This window comes from Planococcus citri, chromosome 3, assembly GCF_950023065.1.
Source record: "Planococcus citri chromosome 3, ihPlaCitr1.1, whole genome shotgun sequence".
NCBI classification, from domain to species: Eukaryota; Metazoa; Arthropoda; class Insecta; order Hemiptera; family Pseudococcidae; genus Planococcus; species Planococcus citri.
The window spans coordinates 25,549,905-25,575,531 of NC_088679.1; the positions used below are offsets into that span (position 1 = coordinate 25,549,905).

Sequence of the window (25,627 nt, forward strand, 5' to 3'; positions counted from 1 at the left end):
ATGGTACAGTGCGGCTATAGAGAGAGAGAGACGCGCTTATAAGCGAATTTTTCATTCGGTGAAAAGCACAAGCTCTAAGCTAAACAAACGACTAAGTGAATTTAAGTGTTCCTGAATGGATTAGTGTAGCGTGTTACTCGAGCTATATAGTGTTAGACGTGGTACTTCCTGCGAAGAAAAATTCCGATTTGTGCGTCGTTCTCGCTGTTTGCATCTCTCGTTTCTCCAGCGACGACGGCGGCGTCGCCGACGGCGTTATTATTGTTTAAATTTGTGTATACACAAACACAACGTAGAGTAGCACGTTAACGTTTAAATCGTTTATAATTTTAGGTTTTTGTTCTCCTCTTCTTCGCAGCTTCCTCTGTTCTGTATGGTAATCTGTACAGGACCAGCTCCGGTCCCTCGTAGTTGACTCGATGGTCTCTTTTCTCTTCCATTTTCCCATCCTGCGTATTACATGTACCTACTCGTATATATCTGCGTCTGTACGTAGCACTATATACGTAAAAAGGGTCAAAGACATTTTCAATTTATAAACCGGGAGACGTTTTATTACAATAAACGACGACTAAACATAAACACGATCGCGCTGCGCCGGTAAATTCGCCTTGGTGTACTTATTTCGATCGTTTTTAAAGTAGGTATACGAAGTAGCATGCTGGTGTATTATGCGCTATTTTACGTCTCTAAAAAAGCACAACTACGACACTACACGATGGAAAACGGAAAGAAATTATCATCGGGTTCATCCTATTCCAGTATCCGGATCGGTTGTCGTAACATTTCATCTTGGTGTATCATAGAGAGGCAAAGAGATGATCGCAACGTTTAGTTTCATTGTGGCGACTTATTTATCATAATATACAACGAAGAAAAAAAAAATACGTCGCGGTGCGTAGAGCTCCATTACGACGAGTATAATATACCGAAAAATCATCTCACTATCATTATACAAAGTGAACGGATCACTGAATACGCGAACGTATATTTCGATAATCGTCTGCGTTCAATCATGGCTGATAGCTGATGGTTGAGCCATCGATTCCGACTCCGTCCTCAATGGTCTCGAGGATTTAGAATATTATACTACGTCGTATAATTCGCTAAAACAATCGTTGATTGCGATAAGAACATGAAGGAAAAAAATCACCGATTACCTACGCCTTCGAGATGATTGGTGTTACCCCTTACTCTTCTGTACGTCGATGGTCGTCGACGACCAGAGCAAATACGCCGAAAAAGCCCGATTCACGAGCGTTTATTCGACACGATCAAGTGTACGAATGGAGATACGGATAGCAGCGATGGTAGAGACGAGGTCGAGCCGCAGCATCGCAGCTTATATTCGCCATTCGACCGTTAACTCAAATACGTTAATGAGGCTGATCGATGGCACGGACAGTTAGCCAACTGTCCGACCATGATTTGCCAAAGGAAATGCTCTGCTCAATTTTATGAGTTTTTTTCGTCATTTTTTTTTATTTTACTACAGCTTCTTATCGACTTCCCGGATGCATGCGTACGTTAGAAGAGAAAAAATTTAGAGTCATTTTGATAAATAGAAGATAATCAGGTTGAATATTATGTTGATTTTATTTTAAACTTGCAGAAGCGAGGAATTGAATTGGGTTGAGTTTGTGAAGTAGAGCATGTGGATGTATGTAGATTAGGGTGGATTGCAAAAAAAAAAAAATGTTGGGAGGATTTTGACTAAATTCAGTCTAGATTTTAAGTAGAAAGTCACTCAGAAAAATTGTTCAAAAATTCTCTCTTTTTTTAAATTGTCAAAAATTCTTGCTTTTTTTAAAAAATTGCTAAAAATTCTAGCTTGTTTACCCGAAATTACCTAAAATTACCAGGCAGTGCCGTTTTCTCATTAAAAAAATTTTTTTTTTGTTTGTTTTTTTGGGGTGTTTATAATTACAAGATTATTACACCCGTAAGGGGGGGGGGGTAGATTTGGTTTGTGAGGTTGATGCTTTTTATTAGGGAGATGAATTTTTGAATGCAGATAAGGAAAAACTGATTTCTTTGTCAATAATTCTCTAAAATTGCAGCTTTTTTACTAAAGTTACAAAATTTTTGCTTTATGAAAAAATTATGCTTTTAGAAAAATTCCCTGCGATTTTCAATTTTTTTTTTCAAAAATAATCCAAAACTTTATTTTTTTTGCCGAAATTGCCAAAAAATGTCAAACCTTAATTGAGTTGTACAAATCTTGTTTTATGCCAAAAATTATCAAAAATACTCGCAATTGCTTTTTAGCAATTTAACTTACAATTAGTTTTCTTAGCTAAAGTTGCCAAGAAAGTCGTTTTTTGCCTAAAAAATGCAAATAATTACGTAAAATTCTTTTGGCAGCTTCCAAAAATTGCTGCTTTTTGCTAAAATTATTTTGCTTTTTGAAAAAAATCATAAATTTTTTGCGATTTTCAATTTTTTTTCTGAAAATGATTTAAAAACCCCGCTTTATTGTCAAAAATTGCCAAGTAATTTGGTTGTCAAAGTCTTGCTGTTTGTCAAAAATCATCAAAAATTCTCGAATTTTCAAAAATTGACAGAAATTCTAGCTTTTTAGCTATCCAACCTCGTTTTGTTACCCAATTGCCAAGAACAACTGTGTTTTTTTTTGCCTAAAAAATGCAAATAATCTCCTTGTTTTGAAAAAAATTGTTGGCGATTTCAAAAAATAATTGCTACTTTTTGCTAAAATTATCAAATTTTTGCTTTTTGAAAAAATCTCACTTTTAATTTTTCTGAAAATTTCCAAAAATTGCTACTCTTTGCTTAAATTATCAGATTTTTTTTTTTTGAAAAAAATTCTGTTTTGGGTGAAATTCCTTGAGATTTTCACCGAGCTTCGCTTTTTTGTCAGTTATGCAAAAAAATGATCAAGAAGATCTGCTTTTTGCTAAAGTGGTCAAGGTCTTGCTTCTAGCCAAAAATCGTAAAAATTCTCGCTTTTTAACAAAGTTGTTAAAAATTACGTTTTTTTTACAAAAAAAAACTATACAAAAGTTCCACTTTTTTTAAAAAAAATTGCCCAACAGTATCGATTTTTTTTCAGAAATCTGCAGATTAAGAAGACTCTTTTTGTAATTAAGTGTGTTGCTTTTATTTGGCAATAATTCTCATTTTGTTGCCTAAAATTGGCAAAAAAACTTGCTTTTTTATCAATTAAATTTTTCCAACATCGAGCTCAATCCATAAATTAAAGGAGCAGGGTACTTACATGAATTTTCGAAAATCCAATTTTTAACCATGGTATCTGACACAACTTTTCAAGGCAAATAAAAAAGCTTCTCTGCCAGAAAAGCCTTTCTCTGAGATTGAAGATGCTACGAGCAAATGACTTTTCAAGAGCGTTTAAAAATTTCTAGGCTCATATAAATCATTGCCTTTAGTTCTTTTAATTTCAACGGTAGACAAATTCACGATGGGAAGCTTCCTCAAATGCTCAATGGTCATTTTTCGAGAAAAAGTTGAAATTTTGTCACTTTTGAATAACATTAGAGAGTTTCAAAATCCATACCTAAAGTTCAAAATGCACTAAAAATTCAAGACCTGAGTGACATCAGCTGCTGATTTTCAAAATAAAACATCTCAAGTCTTTCTCAAAAATCTCATTTACCCTCGAGTTCAATTTAAAATTCCTACAGCGTTCATTAGTGCGCGAGTATTCATAAATATTTCCGTATTTTGAATTATTGGTCTGACCGATACGATGTGGCGACCGTAATGGGTTATCGTAGGCACATACGGCACAGTCGTACGACTACTCTTGGGTGACGTCGTCATCGACTACACATCGCTGACTATGTCTCGTGGCATCGCCTGCTGGTCTGTGGAAAAAAACGACTAACGGAGAGAAAAAAATATAGGAAGAAAGGTGAATACAACAAGATGCAGAGAAACGGAGACAGAAAGAGGTACTATATTAATGAAAATTTACGCTCTGTAAAATTATGTGCGTACGGTTATACGGCGGCGCGAGATAACTGGTCAGTTGTTGTTCAATTAGAGACACCAATGAGTTTGGTTGCCCTTCGCGTCGTCGTCTTCTTCTCGGTGTGTAGGTTTGTGCGGCTATTGCACCGCGACCGGACCACTATACTATACTCGTTACCATGTACCAGATATGTACCGTGTACAAAATTCACTCACCACTCTGTATATTCGCGTAAAAATAACATCTCGGAGTGTATTGCGGAAAATCACGTGCGATATACCGAGAGAGAGAAAGAAGAAAGAGTAGAGGAAGTACACCGAACCAAGACCACGACTAAGAAGGAATTTATTATCGGTTATGTGCTTTGCTTGGTGCGTTATGTAGAACACGACGATAATATGTGTGTGGAAGACCCCGACGACGATGGCGTAATTTCAAGAAACATACGTACGTAATTTTATTACCGTCGTTGCCGAGCAATTGTAATAATTTTTATAGAACGATTTCGTTCCGTTTGAGTGATGATGGCGATGGTGGCGGTGACACATCTGACGACGTAGCGATAATCCTATATCGAGGAGAAAAGTTTACTACTGTATTGCCTTGGGATTGGTATACGAGTCGATAAGTATTGCGAGGGAGTCGTTGCTTGCGGAAAAAACAGGCCACCTGAAGACACGAGAGAGAATCGCTCGAGAGAAGGGTAAATACTTGCTGGGAAGTTGGCAAGTTTGTTCGATTAATCGAGAATTGAAAGCAGCAGAAACGAAATCGCTATTGTAAATAGTACACACGGTACTAGTATATTACTTAACTGTTCGGTAAAGTGCGTGAATACCAACGAGTGTGATTTTTGCAGCGCGAGCCGAAGGCGAGCGTTGCAAAGCACACGAGTTGGTGTTCACGTACATTTGCCGAATCGTTGAGTAATATGTTTTACTTAATTAGTATAGGTAAAGCTCTCAGTGCCTCACTGTTTAAAACAAGGCAGTTGTCTTTAAGTCACTATGTGTAGGAAACATATTAACGCACGTCAACAACAAATAACAACGTTTATTATAAAAATTAACAAGGAACATTGAAATTACATCTTAACGCTTCGAGAACATAAACGCTAGTCAGGGAATCGAATACACGAGATCGAGAAGGCGCGTGTACGTAAATACCGCGTAATTACGATGACTATTTCCCACAATCGGCCATCCTTTCCGGTGTGTCGTCCTCGACACACGATTTTCCTCGTTGAAATGGACCGCTTTCAGAAACGTTAGAAAGGCAGCCACTCGATTTCTCCTCGGAATTCGAATCGTTGTCAGATGACGAATCACTGGGCGATGAAGGACGATTTAACGATGGTTTGCTTGACTGGAACTCACGAAGACGTCTGGTCCAATCCGCCGCTTTCGAATAATCGTATACACGTAGGAAGTTGGCCATTTCCTCGTTTTTAAAACCAGAACATACCGCATTTTTCGAATCTGTCACTGATGCGCCGACATCTTTAGCTAACCGCAGCTTATCGAAGATGTATTCGATCGGTGACTCGTTTTCGTTTTGGGCTCGGAGGGAAAAACGCTCCCACTTGTCGACTACGTTGGTTTCGCTTCCGATAAACGTCTCGGAAAATTGCTGTCGAAAGTCATACCACGTTTTGATATCGTCTGCGGACAGGAGATACCAGGTTTTGGCCGCTTTTAGCAATAAACGCTTCGCTGCTTCTAATTTCTGTATATTGTTCCACCCGGCAATGGTTGCTTGGTTTTCGATGCTGTTCAGCCACTGTTTCGCTTCCGTCGATGATACTTCGCCGGTAAAGTGTGGAATGTTGGGCAATAGCACAGCGCTGCTAGCCGCTCGAACAATTTCACTCACCGTATCAATAGGAATCGTATTTTTCGATGCCGCCATGCTTTCGAGGGTGATCGAGAACAACACAAGAACTTTCAACACTTCAAAAACGAATGTAACGATAGCGATGTCATACGAGACACAGGTCCGACCACTTCTGAATATGTAGGAAACATATTAACGCACGTCAACAACAAATAACAACGTTTATTATAAAAATTAACAAGGAACATTGAAATTACATCTTAACGCTTCGAGAACATAAACGCTAGTCAGGGAATCGAATACACGAGATCGAGAAGGCGCGTGTACGTAAATACCGCGTAATTACGATGACTATTTCCCACACTATGCGTACAAAATTACACAAAAATGTAAAAAAAATTACAATTGTAGTTCTTTAATTATTTATCTAAATGGCAACCCTGCTTTACATTCGAAGCGTGTTTTTCAGTAGATAGAAAAGATAACGTACGTACATGTGGTAGTGATTTTGATTTCTTGAATATGAATTTCTTTCTTCTTATTCGTTTAATTTTGAAATAAAGCAATGGGTGTTTGATTTTTATCTATCAGAAAATGAATTCCGTTTTGTTTTAGTTTATTTATTCACAAAATCAATTTCGATTTTTAGTATTTACATTAAAATGTGAAGTGATGATAACAAAGTGATGTGAATTTTACTGAAGTACGTAGTAGTTTAGTTATGTACTCGTACATACAATTTATTCTTCAAAAAAGAATTTTAAAACATGGTTACTTGATATCTTTTGAACACAAATTTCATTGAATACCTTCGAATGAACTGGCTGAAAGTAGATTACAGATTTACGTACATGTGATTTCTTACTTCTTTGAGTGAATTTTACTTCGTTTAGTTCGTTTAGTTTTGAAATAAATCGTGGATGTTCAATTTCTATCTAGGTATCAGAAAATGAATTTTGTTTTGTTTATAATGTGATGATAACAAAGTGATGTGAATTTTACCAAAGTACTTATATACTCATATTATGTATTACCGTTTATTCTCGAAATTAGTTACACTTCACTTGATCATTCTCAATGTGTGTTTTGTTTGTAAATCAACTCTCCCAAGGAATTATCAACAGGTACTGTGGTCTATGATGTTCTTACTTTGAAAAAATTATTCATAAAAGAATTTAACAACGTAACTTGATATCTTTTGAAAGTTGAAACTAAATTTCATCGAATATGTACGAATATGAGGAATGAACTGGCCCAAATCCTTAATCATAGTATTGAAAGTACAGAAGAATATTTAATTTAATAGTTCAGTTAGAATAGATTCGCTCAAAAACGTCTGAAAAATGTTATAAAGATTCACTAATCGCCATTTTATGCATACTCACATAGGTATTGTTGATATTACGGTTGTGTCACTGATAAACTCGCGTCAGTACCGTACTGCTGAAAGTAGCCGGTAAAGTGTAACAATACCGCTCTGAAAACAGTGCGGTACTGAGAGTTTTACCTATACCTATTAAGTAAAAGAGACTGACGAGAAGACGACCAAGTGTAATGGTAAGGACAAGATAAGCTCGGGCCAGGAGACGTGCAGCACGTCGAATGATTTACAGGGAACTTTTAATGGTCGTGTATAGTGGAAAAGTTTCTCTTCATCGTGTCTATGTTATTCTGCTAAATAGTCATCAAGAGAATACCAGCGCAGGGATATGTGTAGCAGAGAGAAAGAGACAGAATGCACGTACGTAGAAGTACCTACACACAATACACAGTAGCATCACATCAGTAACTATGGCAAAGCAAGTGAAGCAGCAACCAACCGACAAGAGAGGCAAGAAGAGATTGCTTAGTTAGACCGTGTGTCTGTATGTAAGGGTAAAAGGGCCGACGGGTGTATGTGCTGACTGTGTATATATAAGGTGGAAAAGAGACCGTGCATGTCAGCAGAGAGAAGAGAAGAGTGCAGGAGCCAGCAGCAGGAAAATACATGCTACAAAACGCACAGGAAAAACTGTTGCATTGACGGAAGTGGTGACCGAGTGTGGCCCAGGGGGTGCCGATGTCAGTTGGGTTTTTCGGATAGAAAGCAACGCGACGCGAACTGGAAAATCAATATATTCCAGCTAAAACATTTTCTCGTCTCTTTGGTGTATACCTACCGGTGTTGGTTGGTTTGTTTGGTGGTACTCGTAATGCCAGTGTGTGTATATATTGTGGTTGTGAGTGTTTTTTTACTTACTTTGGCGAAGTAAAAATGCTATAGTGCAATTTACTATTAGACTTGTACGAGGAAAATGTTCGACAATGTCGAATGGCGAATTCCTTCTTATGGTAGACTCAGACAAACGTAACGTTCCAGAGTCTACTGAAAACGCTGTCATCTTACCCCCTCTCGCCCGTTGGAGAGGTAAACGCGATGCCGAAGAAAATGAATGACGACTTTGGCATCACATGCGATGGTTTTTTTCCCATCGTATTCGCTTATTTCTTTTTCTCGATTCAAAGACAATGTAGAAAATGTAATTTTACGTCGTCGTGGTCGTCGTGTTGGGAATTTTCAAAGTGTAAAAGATATAGCGAAAGAAGGTTGATTTGGTACTGTTTCGTTAGCGTTTCGTTTTTTGCTTTTTTTTTTCTTACGTATGTGTTTTATTTTACTCGTATTTTTACCCTCTGCTAGAATTTTATTCTATATAGACGGAAAGTTAACGAAAAAACACCAATGAGATGTTGACAAAGAAATTGCATACAGTTTGGTATTCGTCTTCTCTGTCTCCTCTCTTCATCTTCTCTCTGTTCACTGAATCCCATCGTCTAGATTAGCGTTCGCGATTGCTTGCTGAGGTAATATACAAATATATATTGTGCTTGTACGCGGAATTGGAAGGAAGCGTATATAGGAGTCGTTAACTATACACTATAATATAAGAATATCTACACAGTATCTATGTACACGAAGAAGGGGTACATCTTTGATAAATTAGATCATTTAGATTTCTCGCTACGTAGTACCTATTTTGAATGATGGAAAACTCGTGGGCGTGGTTTAAGTGCTTATATCGAGCTTGTTGGAAATGCGGAAGTCGTGTTTTCCATTAACGGTTGGGAAAATTTATCAGAAATTATAGGAGCTTTATTATATAAACGAAAGACGATATTCGCATATTGATTCTACACCAGCTTTGCTGCTGCACAACTATATCTATATAAGAAGATTTTGGGCGAGAGAAAAATTGATGAGATTTTATCGCCTGCGATAGACGTCAAAAAGGGTATCATCTAACGTTCGAGATATTCTAGTAGGTGTAGTGTTTGTATCGGTATCAGCGCGAGAACCAATAAGCTGGAATTCTTGAATTTTTATATACTCTTTTGGAAATTGGTTTTTTATTGAACAAGGCGTTGATATATAAGAGGAGTTTCCTTTCCAAAGCTGTGTTAACATTTGGCTATGCTATAAGGGTTCGGAGATGGACTTTGGATGCAGCGAAGGTGCCTTCAGCGTTATGGAATGTTGTATTTGCGGTGATGTGGCTGTATATAGTCGTGTTGGCGTACAGTTGCACATAGGAAAATGAAATTTAATAAATTATTCGCGATGATGGTTTGGTACTGCAGAAAGAAGGGTGACTTTAAGTAGTCTTTAAAGTGTGCTGTTTTTAGATGGTCTGAAATTCAAAGTCGTCATCGAAGGCGATAAGAAAATATGAATTTGAGTGGTGAAGTTGCTTGCATTTTAGGGTATGATTTAGAACTGGAGGGGATACGTGATAAATACGAAGTAATATTTTGGAGAAAATTGAGGAAAATCCTCAACTGTCTCAGTTTACATTCTCCTCAGTCACGATGTGGGGAGGGGTAGAATACGTACATATAGAACCCTAGTATCATATATTGTGTTATGTTTAAATTTGACAGTTATATTCTGATCGGCCTGAATTAATTTTTTTGTTTTTTTGTTTGTTTTCAGATTGATTTGAAGATCAAAATCCATCTTTGCAACTGTGTCTAATGGTGAGTGTTTTTCTTCTATATTCAAGTTTAATTTAGCTGCGTGGTTTTATGCATATACTTGTGATTCTTCATCATTTGTCTACCTGTAGTCAACGGTCCAAACCAGAAAAAGTGCTTAAAAACTGAAAGTAATGGATGATCGCATGAGGGGGGGGGGGGGGTTGACATTTCAAGTTCAACTTCAATTTTGCAAAAATTCGAAAAAAAATGTCTCAAAATGTTCCTTTTTTTAAAGCTTCAGAATAATGTTGATGTCATGTGCTATCTCATCAACCCCCCCCTCCCCCCCAATGATGGATTTTCAAATATCTCCAAAAAATCTAGCATTTTGTAGCTGATGAAATTTAAATTTTGAGATGCATTAAAGAGACTCGTGATTTTTGTTTCCTTGATTAAAATTCGTTTTGGAAACTCGAAATATCAATTTTATTTTGATAATTTTTCCAATTTCTATCTCTGATTTTTTTTTTAGATGGCAAAATTCGGCCAAAATGTTAATATTTTTGAAATTCATCTTGAAAATTTTTAAAACTGTGTATTGAATTCGAAGGGGAAGGAGGTGGGGAGGGGGAAGTGAGAATTCTTTGAGATGAGTCGATTTTTTCTAAAATGAAATCCGACCACAAAAATATGATTATGTCATATAAGCATTTCAACTTCTCATTGATTGGGGGGGGGGAGAGATTTTTTTCAATTCGATAAAGCACACTCCATTTTTTTGAGTGGGATCCAGGCACAATTGCGTGCTGCGGACCTTTGAATGCGATTGTTGGGCAACGATTTTCTGTTTTGACCACTCTCAAAAATTTTGGGCTCAAACTGCCATCAAAATTGAAAAATCATCTCACCGCCTATCAAAGTAGGTTAAAAAGTTTCGAGGAAAAAACAAAAATTCCGGTAATTTTCTTTTTTGATTATTTCAAAAAAAAAAAAAAATGAGGTTCAAAATTTTATCAAATGTGAAAGAAATTGAAAAATCAACACACGACCCTTCAATGTTGGTTGAAATTTTGCGAGAAAAACAAAAATTCCGATGATTATCTTTTTTTGACCATTTTCTAAAAAATTGAGGCTCAAAATTTCATCAAATTTGGAAGAAATTGAAAAATCAGCATGCGACCTGTCAACTTGGGTTGAAATTTCTCGAGAAGAACGAAAATACCAGTGATTTTATTTTTATTGTCCTGTTACAAAAAATTTAGGATCCTAAAGTTCATAAATCTTAGAGAAATTGATGAATTAGTATTGTTGAGTTTTCAATTTTTATTTTCAGAAATGAGAGTTTGAGCTTCAATTTTTTTGAAAAATGGCCAAAAAAGGAAAATTATCGGAATTTTTGTGGTTTTTTTTTCGCGAAATTTCAAACAACGAAGAAAGGTTGCGTGTTAATTTTTCAATTTCTTCCAGATTTGATGGAATTTTGGTACTAAATTTTTCAAGAAAATGGTCAAAAATGAAAAATCACTGACATTTTTGTTTTTTGCGAAATTCCAACCTACATTGATGGGTTGCGTGCTGATTTCTCATTTTTTTTTTTTTTTAATTTTCATGAAAGTTTGAGCCCAAATTTTTTTAGAAGTGATCTAAACAAAAAATCTCTGGCATTTTCTTTTTTCTCGCGAAATTTTAATTTATTTTGATAGTCCATGAGACAGTTTTTTTAAAACTTATACACAGCCACTTTATCTGTTGAAATTCCCAGGATACAGAACTTCAAAAATTCACTGCAGCCTATTTAGTCGACTAAACGGGGAGCCCGCTTAAGGATCTATTGCACCCTCCCCCCGCCCATCCTCCGGGACAACATTTTTCTTAATGGGGGAGTTCTAAGGAACATATCTAGCCCTTGTATTAAAAAAAAAGGACAGTTTCCAATCGATTTGGCATGTCGAAAATAGGGTACATCCCAAATTTCAGCTTTCTTGGTCAATTTGGTAAAATTTTGATTTTTTCCCTCATTTTGGCCTGAATTTGATTTTCAAAAATTCACCAAAAATCGAAAAACGCACTTTAGCTCTTGAAATTTTGACAGGTGATAATTTTTTGCCTGATCTTTCGATCTACCTACCTTTGTACGGTTTGAAAAATGTTGTGCAAGTCCTATGTTGGAACGCAAAATCTGCGATTGAAAAAGTTGTCCCGGAGGATCGATGGGGGAGGGGGTGCAATAGATCCTTAAGCGGGCTCCCCGACCAATTGTGCTAGCGATTTTTGATGAATTTTGGCTTCATTATTGATGCAGAATAAAGTTGTGTATTCCCTTCCCCCGAATTAACTTTGGGAAATGAAGATTTTGAGACTTCAGTCCCCTATTGTGCCACCTCGAAAATTTAAATTATCAGGCCCCTGCAAAATTCCCACACCCTCCCCCTCCAATAAAAACTGGCCCACTCAATGAATACTTTTTCGTTGTTGTATTGTAGATAAGATTGCTATATTAAATAATCGAATTTGAGAGAAAAAAATACGTCAAATTGTACCATAGGTATTGTGGGCAGAAGCATGACAAGGGGCCTCTGAAAAATCCTACAAAAGTTATAGTCAACAATTCACCCTATACGGACCAAACCCACCACTTTTTTGTTCATCGGTGTAAAAAATTAGGAACGTTCATATTACGCGCGTAAGTAATATATTTTAAACGGCGACGATGCCCAACCCCGAGTAGATTCTTCAACAATACGCACATAATATTACAAAAACCCTTCGAACAACGAGGCGACGATGCGTCGAGAGAAAAAAAAGGACTACCTACGGTTTTTATCTTGCGACTTGCGGTACAGTTACTCATCAGTTTCATCGTATATCCTTACAAGTATACAATATAGTATGCAATATAGCTGTATAGTATAGACTTTCCCCGGGAGCATATGTCGAACTATATGGAAGGAAGCTGGAAACGTGTATTATATTAAATAGAAGACCATTGTTGGGATGACCCTCTTTGGCTGGTAGTACGAATTTATACGCCCTCGTGAGATGTGCTATATTGACCGAGGCGAAATAGACGAGATGGTTTTGAGCAATAAGCAAAAGGGCTATTTTGTTAGTTGGTGTTTTTTGCTTCTGCATAAGGATACTCTTGTGTATGCACATTGAAAGGTACGTACATTCGATGAAAAGCATCGCATCAGTGGGTGAGTGTGTTAGCATAATAATCAATCGAGTTAGCCGGCAGCATTATAGAGTAGTTTTTAGCGAAGGGTTTGTTGTTTCTGTTGTTTTTTTTTCGCCTTCTGTGTACGAGACTGCGAGTCTTGTACGTTGTGAATCATGCATAGCGAGATGAGTTTCTTCCCCTTTCTCCTTGAGTGTTGTATTGCGAACTAGAGCTTCATCATTGCCTCGATTAAAGTACAGGAAATGAAATTTTCGATAGTCGTGAATGAAAAGTTGGTCACGTGATTTGACTGTCTGTGTGAGTCGGAGTCGGTGCTGTCGGTGGCAAAGTATTACCATACTACGTCGAGCCGGGTATTAGTTCGTATTATCTTGGAAATATCGCATCACTCTGTAGGTATCTCCTTTCTCTTTGTTTCAACGTGAGTTTATAAGAAGAGTTTTCTCTGCGTTGTGAGTATCAGCTAGTACAACAGTAGGTATATAATATAGTTTTATATTAGTGTAGTACATGAAGATTGAAGACAGCGAGCCGACGATACAACGGAAGACGGTTCGCTTCCTCCTTTCAAATGAGGAATGATTCAGATTAATTATTGGCGCGTAAACGAGCCAGAGCGAGCCGCCACCGTGCTGGGCTGTCGAGAGGTGTGTAAGATGATTTGTTCGACTGTATAGGTGGCGAATAAGTATGCTTGTAGTCGTAGATGTACCCAAGATTAGTATTTTGTAACTGGGCTCAAAGCAGGGGGTGAAGGGCAGGTAGTCTTTTTGTTATAGGTACTGTTAATTCAAAAGGGTAAAATTCCATGTATCCGAGAACAACAACAACAACAACGCAAGTTGACTGATGTGAGAAGTTTATCTGCTAGGTTAGGTATGGAAAGAGAAAGAGAGAGACAAAAGCATGTACGATAGATAATTCGATAAACTAGGGGGTATTTTTCATAGCATGACGATCTGCTGCATCGAACTGGTTTTCACGCGTCGAGTTTTAAAAGAGCAGGATTCGATTGAATTCGAGAATACATATCGTGTGTTATAATATGAAAAACAGGGCGGTGGCGTGGGCGCGGGTGGTGGTGTTTTTATAAGCTGCAAAGCGTTCAAATCGATGTATGGCAAGTTCATAGAGTGAAAGAGAGAAAGAGATGGGTATTTATGTAGTTACCTAATTATCCGGTTTAATTATAGGTTAATATTTAGTGCATTACATACCAGATGTTAAAAGGTTATGGTTTTCTTCATTCTTCTTCTTCTTCTTCGTCTCCTCCTCCTCAGTCTTGAATTACTCGAAACTGTTTATTTCCGGTCGTAATTAATTTAGAATTTCATTCATAAACGCTGAAGTATCTATCCGGTGGTGACGAATATACGTATTAATGGAAGGTTGGCGGTGAAGGAGAGGGGAAGGTAACTGGATTTTAATTCCCGTTTTGTTTACTGATTTTTTTGGTTCATTTTCTGTGTGTGTGAGTACTGTGAGTTCTGTTTTTGATGAAAGATTATAGTGTAGTATTGTGGAGATGTGATTTGAATTCGACGGAAATTCCAGACTTATAGTTTTATCGTAATATCTACCGGTTTGTTGATATTAACTAGAATTTTATAAAAGAGTCCGCTTCGTTGGATGTGAGAAATATACGAGAGGAAGCTGGATCCTTGGATCTTCCAGGAGATGGATTTTTCTGGGAAATCTTTTTGAAAGTAAGTTCCAAAGTGGAAAAATTTTTGAAACGAAGTACATATTTATTCTGATTTTTGCACTGACGAGGGAACGATCAGAAGTGAAATTTTCACTGTATTGAATTTTTTAAAAATTTCCTATCTAATCAGGGATTATTTGAAGAACTGCCATTTCAATTCAAACACACTGAAATTAAAATTCTGAGAAAACACTTGAAATAACATTTGAAGACTAACTAAAGAGGTACCAAAATGACCCATCTTCAAAATCGAAGAAGTTACGAATACTTATAAGCAGTTGAAAATTATTTTGTAAAAATCCAAAATTCAGTTTTCAAAAAATTTTAGAATTGATTTTTTTTTTCATTTTGAGTATTAATTTTGCTGTAGCGTTTGAAGATGAACAAAATGTTCCATAATAAAATGATCTCTTTTTAAATTTGAAGGATTTAGAAAATTTGAGCACGTGCAGATTTTTTGATATTTGGAAATACGGGTTATTATTTCATTACACAGGATGTCTATGAAGTAGTCAAAGTAGTGAAATGGTGGTGGTTTTTGACAGTTCTCACTTGAAAGCAGTGAACATTTGGGAAGCATAATTTCAACTTGACTATAATTTTAAAACTGAAAAATTCTACTTTTTAGGTAGAAATGTTTGAATGAATAATAAAAATTAAAATGTTAACCAAAATCTGATGTGAAATTTCTTGAAAATGTAATCAAAAGTATCTGGAACGTCGACGTCGTGAAGACATTGAAATGAGACAACTTTTTTAAAAGCATGAAAATCATTTTTTCAAACCATCAAAAAACTGATGAAACAGCATAGAAATTGGAAGAATTTGAAAAAAATTGCCTTGAAAATGACCAAAAATTGATAGAATTTTGAAAAAATGGAATTAAACGTTCTTGAGACACGTTTGAAATGCAATAAAATACTTACTTAAAACGCATAAAAATTATTAAAAAATGAAAAACTGATGAAATTTGGTAAAATTTGAAAAAAATGAGACAAAAATACGAAAAAAAAGAATATAATAATCTAAAATTATCAAAAACTAATGAAATTTTTGCAAATTTTGTGAAAATTGCATAGAACATCGTGAATACAGAGTTTAAAAAATAGGGAAACACTATTTTAGAAAGAAAAAAAAGGATTTAAAATCACCAAAAAATTATAAAATTTGACTAAATAAATGCAAAATTTTGCAAAAAAAATTGCATGAAATATTGTTAAAAATTGTGTTTAAAATGCCAAAAAAATGTAAAAAGGTCCAAAATTATCCTATGTTCAAAAATGACGTTCTCTGGAAACACATCAAAAAAACTTGAAAAAAATTTGCAAAAAAATATACCTAAACCGTCTGGGAATGTTTTTGAATGATAGAGAAGAATTAGTGATTTTTGCTTTAAAAATTCTCTTAGACACTGTGTTATTGAACTTTCAACTGTTCGTTTTCGAGGGCTGCATCGAAACCCATCTTGAAAATTTCCATTCTTAGAAATTTTAGAACCATTGCCATTTTACTCTAGTTACTCCTTCGCACCGAAGGGATGAACCAAGCTTCATTTTGATCAGCAGCCATCGTCGGAACTGTTTTTTTTTCACAACTTTTCATTTGGATGAATCTTGAAAGTGTACTCGTTTATTTTAAGAACTAATTTGTAAATTGAAATGTGAGGAAGATTTTATTCGCTGATTTCTTCTGCTTGTATGTAGTTCATTGGAGGCATCTTCAGAAAAAAAAAAACCAAAATGGCACTTGGTTGCCAACAATATTTTGGGCTTAAAATCGATCCTTGGAAAATAGATGACTGAAATGAAGTCTAAAATATTGATTTAATGAAGAATTTTTTCGCTTCTCATGGGTTTATCAGGTTTTTTAAATTTGGAATTTTAGTACGCTGATTATTAAGAATCAAGTGAAGAATTTCCTTGGACTTTGGAATTTTTTTCCTTCAAATTTTATAGCACTATACGTGTTTTGATTCAATCTACTAAATAGTTTGTTTATTTATCTGTACCCTTTTACGTACCAACCAGTTCGATTTTACGATATACTTTCGCCGGCCAGTGGTCGCCTGCCAGCCGCCGCCGGCTTCTCTCAGAATACTCAACGCTGCGTGGTTTAATTTTTGGCGAAACTTAATCATGCGCGACTCGGACTCGTGATAGGTAAAAACAGGTATACCAGGCTTTATTCTGTAGCAGGCCGAGTTCGTGGACGATATTTATTCTCTTCTGTATTCAAGATAGAGATGTCGAGTGGGTTTTGTTCTGTTCTGTTGAATGTGATGAGGGAGATGACTGTGGTGTTGTATGTGCGTTATTCTATTGAAAAGCCCGCTAGATTTATAGTCGATGGGGACGCAGATGGGGCACGAGCGGGGGTGTGGATGGATCGATGTGTTGTATGTGTGATGAAAGAGAGAGACAGAGATGTTGCTGCAAACGGAAGGAAGCGATGAGATTGAATTAGTAACGGGTATAATTATAGGTTGCGAGAAATTGTATTTATTTAATTATGGAAAATACCGAACGACGACGTGGGTTATACTATACATTGCATGCATATACAGAGAGGTATACGTATAGTATATAGTTCGAATGATGAATATAACGTGTTGTGTTGTGTTGTGTGTTTCGAGATTCGAGAGTTTATCATACAATATACATGTATGTAGATTGTAGTAGATGGATTATAATGCGACGGCGAAATGTTCATCATGATGAGGAAGAGCACAATGTTGCCACGGTAATGGATTTCAATTCGGAGGTCTTGTTTTTTTGTTTTGTTTTATCATTTCCTTAACGAGCGATTTAAATTAGAATTAGACTATTGGAGTGAAAACGAGAAAACGCGTGTGTAAGTTTGGCAGTTTATGGGATTGTACTTGTACTCGCTGCATGACTGTTAATTTATGTAAATGTTTCGAAAAGTGCATATAGATTGAGTGTAAAAGTGTTTCGACGCAGATGAAAATTAGCAGTTGTGAAAATAGCTGCGTTTAATATGAGAAATCATCTACTGTAAGTTTACGAAAAAACTTTTCCATCGTATATAAAACACAAATTGAAGATAGAAAAAGTTTATCAAATTCCTTGAAATTTTTAGTACCTAACTACCTATGCTATTATATAATCTTGTTATTTGTACATGCAACAAAATTTTCAAGGGGTTTAAGACTGGAAGTTTCTATCAAATAAACAGTCAGAATTCGAAATCAGCATCTTTAAAATCAAATATTGAATGATTGGAGGAGGAGGGGGATTTGAGGCTTATTGTGGAGCTCAGGAGGCTCGTATCAAAAAAGTAAATTGACATTCAAAATCAGTGATGTCGAAAAGACGACAAACGATGAGTGCCTTTTTATGTTTTTTTTTTCATTTTTAACCCTTTGAATTTTCAGTAATTCGTCGAAAATTTAAAATTGAATTTCAGTTTCTGAAATTTTGGCTGGTGGTGTATTTTGGGGTTCTCTATCGATTCTCTTTTTTGGCTCAGAAACTTTAATGTGATTTTTATTATTTTTTATTTGAAATTTGACCAAAATTTGGAAGGAATTATCCTTTTAGGGTACCTCAAATCTCAAAACGAAACATATTCTGGTCTATTTAATGTGAAAATACGTGCATACTGAATTTTTTCTCAATTTTAGTAAGTAAACAAAAATTGAAGTTTTATTTAAAAAAAAAAAAAAAAAAAAACTCAACTGAGGTGTCCCAACTTGTAGAAAATTTTTCGAACCGAATGAAGCTAGGTCAAAAAAGCATGCAAAAATATGTCACCAAACCAAAAATCAAAATCTCAGGTGAGTGCATTTTGAATTTTTGAAAATCAAATTTGGGGTGAAAATGAGAAAAATCAAAATTTTACCAAATCGTCCTGAAATGAAAGCTGAAATTTGATAAGTACCCCACTTTCGACCTCCCAAATCGATTGGAAACAGTTTCAAACTGTTTTGAGCAGTTCTGGAGCCTCCAGAAAATTTTCGAAAGTTGAAATTTCCACTCAATATTACCTAATGAAGTTGAAAACTGAAATTTACTTGATAAATCTTCAAGTTAAACATGCTGAGTCGATTAAAGGTGGTTTCAAGCTGTTCTAAAGGCCTCCAGCTACATTTTGAAAATAACAGATTTTCAAGAAGTGTCATAAAAAGTGTCCGAATCAACTTCACCACGTTCAAATGCAACTGGTGCTCTTTATAGTGACTGACTTGACCAATTTTGTGCAACAATTTTTCCGGAATTGGTTTTTGCTGGTTCGAAACCGTACATTTTTCCAGCGATTTTATAATTGAAAATTTGGAAAATCAGTGCATGTTAGTGACGCACTTGGTCAGTTACACTCCGATTTTCTAAAATCAGTTACTGCAGGGTCGAAGTTATGTACCTATTTTTCACATTTTCAATTATGAAATCGCTGGAGAAATATGTATTACGTTTTCGAACTGACGGAAACTTATTTTGGAAAAAAAGTGTAAGCGGTCAAATAGGTACATACAACCAAGCATCAGTAGCATTTTACACCTGCTACTAAAATTGATTTGGAAGGTTTTCATGGCACTTTTTTGAAAATTTGGAATTCTCGAAATACGACTGGAGGCTCTAGAATGGATTTAAACCACCTTCAATCGACTTACCATGTCGAAATCATGGTGTGAAGTAAATTTAATTTGCCAACTGGGTGATATTTTATGGGAATTCATCTTTCAAAAATTCGCTAGAGGCTCCTGAACTGCTCAAAATTGTAGTTTTCTCCAGTTTTGGCCTCAATTTGATTTTTGAAAATTGATCAAAAATCGAAAAATGCACTTTCACGGCTGAAATGGCTCCTGATATTTATTTTTGCGTGCTCTTTCAATTTAGCTGTATTCGGGTGAAAAATTTTCCTGTCCATCAGTCCACTCCAGGAAAGGAATTCATTGAAAAAATTTGAGCAAAATTGAAGAACTGTTGCCAGAACTGGAAAATGACCCTTCCTGGAGTTTGAATTATCAGTCAGCATCTCAATATGGGAGAAGTCGATGGAATTGACTTGAAAAATGAAAAATGAATTGCTCGCACATCAGTTAGCAGTCATTAAAAAACTCACCCTGTCAAACGCGAAAAAATGTACGAAATTCATTGTTGAAAAGTGTGTCAACTTTGCTAAAAAAAAGTTGGTCATTCGAAAAAAAAGACCGACCATCGAATTTTTTCTAGAAGGATATCGATCAAATTTATGGCATTTTTTTCCAGGTTCAAAACATTAAGGTCATGGGATCTATTTTTTCTCTTTCTTTCCCGAACGAGATTCGTGATCGAGTACACGATGTTTATATAGTATATTCGTCTTAGCCACCAAATCCCATCGTCGATATTTTAATCGACGACGGAAGGAAGAAATCGTCGTAAATAACGCGTTAAAAAAAATATCTCCGGTCTTACTAATAAACCAAGGTACTACCACTAGGCACTAATAAAGTATAAAAATGACGTTTTATTCAGCAACTCCAGCGCAACGGATGTAGTATGATGTACTACGATTATACATAGGTGAGGTGTGGAGTGTGGAGGTGACTACAGGTGAGATTAGAGAACTGCACCATAGAGTGTACGTACAGTCGTTTACTATGTAGTATGTAAGTTAGCATGTCTTATTAAAAGAAAAGAAAAAGAAAAGGAAAGAAAATGTAGAAAAAAAAGAGAAAAAAAACAACACGATAAATCTGGTTTTGTCAAAGTTGCATAGCGTTGCGCAGCATCCATCGTCGTTGGGAGACAAAAAGCGCGCGCAAATGTGTTAGTTACACAACCGGTGCTGGGTCGTTGTGTTTACTATTCTCTGTCTCTTTTTATTATGCTTTTTCCCTCTTTAGTTTACCTATACCTGGGCTCAGTTTGTGGTCCACATGGTCGACGATGCATTGCACAGTTTCCATCTTCATCTCTCCTCTCACTAGTTCCTCGTCAGTGTATCTACGTAGTATCCTGATATCCTACGTATTATTAGAGTATGATAGGCAGGGGCGGATTGGCCATAAGAGCTACCGGGGAAATCCCGGTAGGCCCCGGTAAGAAAGTGGGGCCTTTTGGTGAAAAAGGGGCCCCTTTAGTCATAAATTTTTGATAAAATTCAAAAGTATGCAACTTTTTTTGGTAATAATTGAGAGTTTGGGGGCCCCGTGTCGAAAAGACAACGGAAAATGGGCCCTTCATAAAAAATATGCCTCAATTTCTATCATTTCCCGGTAGGCCAGTCCGCCCCTGATGATAGGGTAGCTCGTTTGTATGCAGTATCCTAGCGAAACTAAACCCGAATCGAACCTGACACCATGTCGGATAGATACGCGGATATGGATGAAAAGACAAAAGAAAACTCGCTCTTATCTCGATCGTATTAATTAATTATCAGCTATACTTACGCACTATATAAGCATCGCGGCGTATTATTTCTAAAATATACACACCGATGTATCTATACACATAATATTGAACCATTGTGTGGTTTTTTTTTTCCTATGATACGGATGATAAAAATAACGTACAATATATATATTTTTCTCTTCAACTTATTTCATTATTGTTACATTACATTTCCGCCCAATTTATTATTATCAGCGCGTAGAAATATAATAATAGGACGTTTATGCCCACGAGCCACTGATATAGATGCTTCACGTGTCCGTTTTGTTTAATCTTGCAGTAATAACTCGAGTTTATATACTGTCGAATTCATACCCAGAGAAGTACATACTACTATACTACTTCTGGTGCGAATGAAAATGAATACTCGTGCTCGTGTTACAAAGATATGACTATGGAAGACTATAGGGGGTTTTTCGCTGCTTCGATTATGTAGGCGGTTCTCAGATAACCCAATCGAGTTAGTAATAGACTATGTTGTGATAAGATAGTGCTATGCCAATGCTCGAGATGCGTACACGATACGTAGACCAGACTCCGGCACGAGTATCCGCGATTTTATTATTATTTCTAGTGAAATTTCCCTTTGGGAAAATCAAAATGGTACGATAGGCTTTTTATCACTAGCAGGCGAACTGTTTATGGAATTCGTAGGTTTCAAAATTTGAATTTCATCGTTACGTTTATTGCGTTGAGATCAAGGGAGACTTGCGAGTACACGTGATGTCCATTTTGAAATTTGAACGACAGACGTGTTTTTGAGAAGAATTTTGGAAAAATGATGTTTAATAAGACACGTTAAAATGAACTAAAAGGTTTTTTTTTTGTAGATCACTTCGTGGGTGGTGGGAAAGGGATCAAATTTTAGCTGCTGAAAATAAAATAAATCAGGGATACGATAAATCAATTTTATGGAACCAATTTTTTCAACCCCCCTCTCCCCTAAACTGGCTCTATGAACAAATTCATAAATCCAAAAAACGTTCATTCCAATCTGTAGTTTTTAGAAATTTTGAATCCCATATTTTTCTTGGGAGAAAATTACGTGAAAAGTTGGCGGGTAGATTGCCCCCCCCCCACGGGTCAAACTTCAATCAGCATTTTTTAAAATGTGAATCGATTTTTACCCTTTTTTTACCGGAAACTAAACTAGGAGGGATCTGATTTGGAGTTGAAAATGTGGAATCCTTTAATTATTCGTTACTGCAGAATAATAATCTAAGAAAAAAAATCACTCGAATTAGCGTTCATTGGATTAAATTGCTCTAAAACATATTTTTGCATATTCAGTATATTTTTTTAAAATTTTAAAGCTGAGATCAGATTTTTCATTTTGAGATGGAGAATATAAGGTACCTACCTATAATATCACAAAAAAATGTTTGAAACATTTTAACATTTTTCGTGATATTTTGGTTATGCAGCAAAATTCATTATTTCAATTGTATCTATTTTGCCATCATTTTGAAGGTATTTTAAGGCAAATTAGGAGATTTTTTTTCATAATTTGAATAATTTTTTCCCAACTTTTAAATTGATTTGAATAATTTTTGCAAGCATTTTATGATTTGTGAGAAATTTTCAAGGCACTTACTTCAATAAATTTTTCAATTATTTTTGATCTCTTAAAATTTTGTGTTGTTTTCAGTAATTTTTATATTCTATAGGTATTGATCAATTTTAAATGATTTTCTATTTCAAGCGAGACTTTTTATAAGAATAAATAAAATCATTTTTCTTCCTAAAAAATTGATTAAAATGTTTTTTCCTGTGATGAATTCTTCGATTATTTTGATCCCTTCAGTCTTGATGCATGTTCTAAAATGAGGCGTTCGGGTGATTTTTAAAATTGAATTTCAAATTTCGATTTTGAAGTTCAGAAAAAAAATTAAAAAATTGAAAAATTTGGTGACATTGGCTGTGGAAACCCCACTTTTTATTGATGGAAAAATGTTCATGATACGAGTAGAGCTTTAAAAATTGTGAAAATCCTTTATTTTGAGGTCACACTCTCGTGGAAGTTTGTTGAATAATGATCAACTCAAGCTGTAGATTTCGAATGAAATTGATCCAAAAATGAGAACAAATGGACTCTTCATTTGGCAAATTTATCAGGGTATCTAACAGGTAGTGAACGTATAGTAAAAAAGTATAGTGAATTTAGTCAAAAAAGTACTTAGTGAAAAAATGCGAAAATTCACTGATGCGTTCATTTGTATTGTTTTTTAAAATAATTTTGATTGAAACTAAAAAATACTTTTAATGTACAAATTTTCTTCCAGTTTCAATTTTTTAAACATTTTTCTGTGAAAATGTTGACTTTGTTAATTTTTTTGTGTAGGGAGGGGGGTCGAGTGGAGAGATTTCTGAACATTTCGTTTAAAAATATAGCGAAAAAAGTAGTGATTTTTTTCAAAAAAAAAAATCTGTTACTACATACCATGATCAACTTCTGGTAATTTTCAATTACTGTGGAGGGTGGGGGGAGGGTAATTTGACAAATTGTAATACACTGTCTGCAGTTTTGACAAATCATTATTTAATTTTGAGAATTTCCTATTAATTCTTGATATTTTTCAATAATCTAAGCAGTCTGTGCAAAATTTTACTCAAATGAGCCATTTTCTCAAATTTTGTCGTTTTCTGATGGTCCATCAATTTTTGATATTTTTGAGTGATTTTCATAACCAATTTTACAATTTTTATGATACTTTCTTTGTGAATATTCCATTTCTGGCTCTCTATTAAACGTCGAGATCGTCAGACTTTTTGCTTTGGCCTTCGATCACTATTATTTCATATACCTGTTGATTGATCAATAATTTTATAACTAACTAATCCACCTTAATTTTTCTATGTTTCAGGTGAGTACAAATTTCCTTCCAAACGTGATAGAATACGAACTCGCGTATGAGAATAAGTAAGTAATTTTATAATCATTATGAGAAAAGTTACTTAAATCACTTCTACACCTGTGCCGTTTCATTCTCAATGGCAAATCCAAAAAAAAAAAAAAAATCTAAAATCACGGAATTTGAAAATCAACTGAAATAATTGTCCATCAGGTTTGAATTGAGGTGATCTGATTTTCAAAATACGAATTTGGAAACAGTTGGTAGATCAAATTTTTGAGTTCACAAAAGATATTGGTTTTTAATGATTTTTTGAAAAACCAAACTTGGGTCAAAAATGGAAAAAAACAAAATTTTACTACATAAATAGACCAAGAGAGCTGACATTTGGCGTGTGCTCTATTTTGGACCCTCCAAATTAATTGGAAACGGGTTCGAACCATTTGAGTGGCAGTTCCAGAGCACCCTAGCAAATTTTTGAAAATTGAAATTTCAACAACAATTTACTCAATTGAGTTGTTGAAATGAAATTCATTCGGTACCCCATTTTCAATTTTGCTGAGTCGATTTGAGGTGGTTTCAGGTTGTTCTGGAGCATTCGGGCGTATTTTGGAAATTTCAGATTTTCTAAGAAGTGGTCTAAAAACCGTCCAAATTAACTTGTTGATTCTTATGGAATGGTAATGGTCACTCAAATTTTATTTAAAAAAGTCGTGAAATTATATCGAAATTGACTTGTAAAAATTAAAGCATCCGTGAAAATTTTATAAAATTGAAAAAAAAAAACACTCACCTGTTTCAATTTTTTTTCAATTCACGAATAAATCCCCAAAAAAATGACGGAATAGAGGAAGGGAGGATTACCTTCTTTTGTGCTGAAACCGTAAAAAAATGTAAGTATTTGAAAAAGACGATGAAAAGTTGAGAACTTGTTTCCTAAAATCTTATTAAACACTCTGTGAACGGCCGAGAGCCTTCAAAAAAATCACAAATTTCGTCTAGACATCGTTGCAAAAGTTCAGTCACCTTCTTCCACTGCCTCTTCTTGATCCACTTAGGAAACTGCTTTCTATGCGAATAAGGAATCAATGTATCGTCGTCGTGCCTTAGCCTTTTTCGTATCAAATATATACAAAAGTGATTATGAAACTACCTATACGTACTATGATGTGAAACAACTTGAACAAAACCGATGTAAATTTCGAGTTGAGTAGAGCTCTCAGCAGGCAAATTATTTACACTGCGGCGATGTATATACTTTCGAAGAGACGAACTCTCGAAGAAAGCACGAAAAAAAGTCACGAAAAAGGAAAAAGGAAAAATTCGAGCTTTTCGTAAAGTGGTGTTGATGAACTTGTTCGCTTGTTTAGTCTCGGTTTGTTCGGTATTCGGAAAATAATCCTCTTTGTTATACTTTCACTGTATATTTTTTGACGAAACGATACGAAGACGGAGAGGAGCTGGGTACGGTGAAGATCTACCGTCTGGACTAGAGTACTTGGCTGATGTAAAACAAAAAAAAAAAAAGGAGAAAAAATGCAAAATGAAAAAAATAAAGTCAAAGAGAAGCATTTTTACTCGAGTACTTGGTCGTTTTTAATTTCGCTACACGACAATGAACTCGATGAAGAAGAGATGTTTTTCGAGAGGATATATTGTTGTTGTTATTCTATGTGTTTTTTTTTCTTTGGCTGAGCGAAAAAAAAACCTCGCTAGTGGAGATGCTTAATATATATCGCGAATGATGAAAATTCC

The 25,627-nt window shown here is 35.4% G+C and overlaps 1 protein-coding gene across 2 annotated transcripts in view; it reads left to right on the forward strand.

Annotated features, from left to right (window-relative positions):
• LOC135841089 (uncharacterized) overlaps positions 1-25,627 on the forward strand; it is a 123,308-nt gene that overhangs the window by 70,280 nt on the left and 27,401 nt on the right. The window contains exons 2-3 of one of the 2 annotated variants that reach the window (XR_010557839.1): positions 9,756-9,799; positions 23,885-25,447. The gene's annotated coding sequence lies outside the window, so the exon portion shown is untranslated. Of the gene's footprint in view, positions 1-9,755; positions 9,800-23,884; positions 25,448-25,627 lie in introns of those variants that run through there. The other variant, XR_010557840.1, reaches the window with a different exon arrangement.